Source organism: Orycteropus afer, unplaced genomic scaffold, assembly GCF_000298275.1.
Source record: "Orycteropus afer afer isolate SDZICR_OR568_19922 unplaced genomic scaffold, OryAfe1.0 scaffold00135, whole genome shotgun sequence".
In the NCBI taxonomy this organism is placed as follows: domain Eukaryota; kingdom Metazoa; phylum Chordata; class Mammalia; order Tubulidentata; family Orycteropodidae; genus Orycteropus; species Orycteropus afer.
In genome coordinates, this window is record NW_006921722.1 from 5,380,598 (window position 1) to 5,384,267 (window position 3,670).

The window sequence follows — 3,670 nt, forward strand, 5'->3', positions numbered from 1 at the left end:
TGTAAACTGGGACCTGGGAGACAAAGAATAAAGAATAATAGTAAAAAAAGACAAAAGTATTAATAATAGTAGTAGTTTTAAAACAGACAAATGCAAGCAAACTAAACACCAGAGAAAAGAAAGAGAAAAAGAAAAAAATTGGTGGAAGAAAGGGCAGGGCACCCAGGCTCCATCCGAGCACACAGACTGGGATGGAGTTCCTGTGGGCCCAGAAGGTGGGTGGGAGTGGGTAATGGCTGCACTTCCATTCACCAAGGGGTGTGGGGTATAAGAGTAATAAGGGGAATGCCATACCTTTTCAGTTGTGCAGGTCCGGAGTGCCCTTGGGGTTACTGGCAAGCAGAACCTTTTCTTAAGCCCCTGGAATCTGGTAGAGCGATGTCTCTTTAAATACCCAAAATGGTCAAGCTGCTTATAAACATTCAAAATGGTGGTGTCCTCTGCACAGGCAAAAGTCCACAGTTCAGTCCATCTTCCTCTTCACCACTGCTTCCCCTTTTGTTCCCCAGCCACCAGAGCAGTCCTCTGTGCAGCACCTGACTAGCAGGGCTGATTTTAGGTTAATTCTTAGGTCCTACCACCACTCAGGAATCTCCAAGGTGTCTGTGCCTTCAGGATTGCTCAGGATCCCTGCCAGACTGCAGCTCTGTATGTCTCCTTTTCTGGTATTTTCATGCAAATTCTTCTGCTAGTTGGAGTTTAGTTCACTTCTATATCCTTCCCTTCAAGGCTCAGGTCCAGGATTATCTCCTGTGTCTGTGTTAATTGGTTCCCCTTTTCTTTGTTGAAGAGGGTCTGTGCAGTCTTTCTCCCTATTCCGCCATTTTGGAATCCCCCCAAGTCTCACTTCTTTAGGATATATATTCCTAGTAATGAAATGGCTGAATCAAATGGTATTTTAAATTCCAACTTTTGAAGGAATCTCCATACTGCTTTCCACAGTGGTTGTACCATTTTACAGTCCCACCAACAGTGTATGAAAGTCCCAATCTCCACATCCTCACCAGTATTTGTTATTTTCTGTCTTGTTGAACTTTGCTACTAGTGCTGGGGCAAGATGGTATCTCGTTGTTTTGATTTGCATCTCTCTAATGGCTAATGATAGTGAACATTTCTTCATAAGTTTGTTGGCCACCTGAATATCCTCTTTGGTGAAGTGTCTATTCATGTCTTCTGCCCATTTTTTAATTGGATTATTTGTCTTTTTGTTATTGAAGTATTGGAATTTTCTATAAATTCTAGAGATAAGTCCCTTGTCAGATATGTCATTGTCAAATATTTTTTCCTCAATCTGTAGGTTCTCTTTTGGAGAAGTCTTTGGAAACACATAAAAATTTAGTTTTTAGGAGTTCCCATTCATTTAGTTTCTCTTCTGCTGTTCGTGCATTTTGAGTTATGCTGGATAGTCTATTTATGCCATATATTAGGGCCCCTAAATTTGCCCCTAGTTTTTCCTTGAGGAACTGTATAGTTTTAGGTTTCACATTTAAGTCTTTGATCCATCTGGAGTTCATTTTTGTGTATGGTGTGAGATACAGATCTTGTTTCATTTTTCTGCAAATGGATCTCCAGTTTTGCCAGCACCATTTATTAAACAAACATTCTCTTCCCCATTTAATGGATTTTGGCCTATTGTCAAAGATCAGCTGACTATAGCTCTATGGATCTATTTCTGGGTTCTCAATTCTATTTCATTGATCTATGTGTCTGTCATTGTACCAGTACTAGGCAGTTTTGATTACTGTGGCTGTATAGTAGGTTTTGAGATCCAGCAGTGTGAGACCTCCTACTTTGTTCTTCTTCTTCAGTAGTGCTTTGCTTATCTGAGGCCTCTTTCCTTTCTGTAGAAAGTTAGTGATTGCTTTTTCCATCTCTTTAAAGAATGTTGATAGGATCTGGATTGGGATTGCATTGAATGTACAGATAGCTTTGTATAGAATTGACATTTTCACAGTATTCAATCTTCCTATCCATGAGCATGGGATGTTCTTCCATTTATATAGATCTTTTATGGTTTCTTGAAGTAGTTTTTTTTATAGTTTTCTTTGTAGAGGTCTTTTGTGTCCCCGGTAAGATTTATTCCCAAGTATTTTATTTTTTTTCTGGTAGCTATTGTAAGCGGTATTGATTTCCTTATTTCTTTTTCAGCAATCTCTTTGCTGGTGTAGAGGAATCCAACTGAATTTTGGATGTTGATCTTGTATCCTGCCATGATGGTAAATCTCTCACTTAGTTCCAGTAGATTTTTGACTGAGTCTTTGAGGTTTTCTAGGTATGGGATCATATCGTCAGCAAATAGGGATAGTTTGACTTCTTTCTTACCAATTTGGATACCTTTGATTTCTCTTTTTTCCTTTATGATCCTGGCTAGGACTTCCAGTACAATGTTGAATATAAGTGTTGATAGAGGGCATCCTTGTCTGGTTCCTGTTTGCAAGAGGAATGGTTTCAGTCTCTCTCCATTGATTTCTCATCTGTTTTGACAAAAGCAAAGCACAGTGTGCACTCATGCCTGGATCCCATGTCCATGTGTCCAGGCATAGCAAGTACCGAGGTGACGCCCTTGTGGGTAATGTGACCCTTGATGAATGAGGGCAACCTTTCAGAGTGCTGTGAGCAACACAAGTGGAGCAGAAAATTTAGTTGAGTATGTGGACTCATGAGAAAGGAAGTTGATAGGACAAAAAGAAAGTAAAATTCGTGAGACTCATGTACGGAGGTGTTTTAACCACATTATACCTGTGAGCAGATTTCCTGAAACAGACATTTCTCTTCATTTGCTACATTTTCTGTCTTTTATAACCATCCCCCATTATCTTGGAGTGTTTTAAAAAGTTTATAGTTCCTTTCTGAAACGTCTTTATGGGAATTACAAAAATAGAAATGAGAGAATATACTCTGAACATTTGTAAAAATATCATGCTTTGTAAGAACAGCTAGGGTTTACCAGATGTCAAGTAAAGTACCCAGGGCCCTGAAGACCAGATGATCTGTGTGCAAAGAGGCAAAGTACAAGGATGTTCAGGGGAGTCTCCCAACACTGGCAGCGGCCATGGCTACAGAAGACACCAGGTTGGTTTCCACAAGTCCCTATCAAGAATGCCTTTGGGGAGTTGTCCTGGCAATGACATGTGAGCACTTTCTGATGGAATTTACTCTTCCAGCAGGGCACAAATGTGACACAAATTTTCTCTATTTTATGTTTCTCTTCCAATGAATCTTGGTGTCCTTTTTTTTTTTTTTTTTCCTTCTGAAGAGCATGTGGAACCAGGGATATCATTGTTGATGTCAGATGGATCTTGGCTAAAAGAAAAGAATACCAGAAAGGTATTTAGTTGTGTTTTATTGACTAGGCAAATGCATTTGATCGTGTGGATCATAACAAATTATTGATAACATTGAGAAGAATGGGAATTTCGGAACGCTTAATTGTGGTTATGAGGAATCTGTACATAGACCAGGAGGCTGTCATTCGAACAGAAAAAGGGTATAATGCATGGTTTAAAATCAGGAAGGGACTGTGTCAGGGTTGTATCCTTTCCCCACACTTATTCAATCTATATGCTGAGCAAATAATCTGAGAAGCTGGACTATATGAAGAAGAATGTGGCATCAAGATTGGAGGAAGACTGATTAACAACCTGTGATATGCAGACAACACAACTTTGCT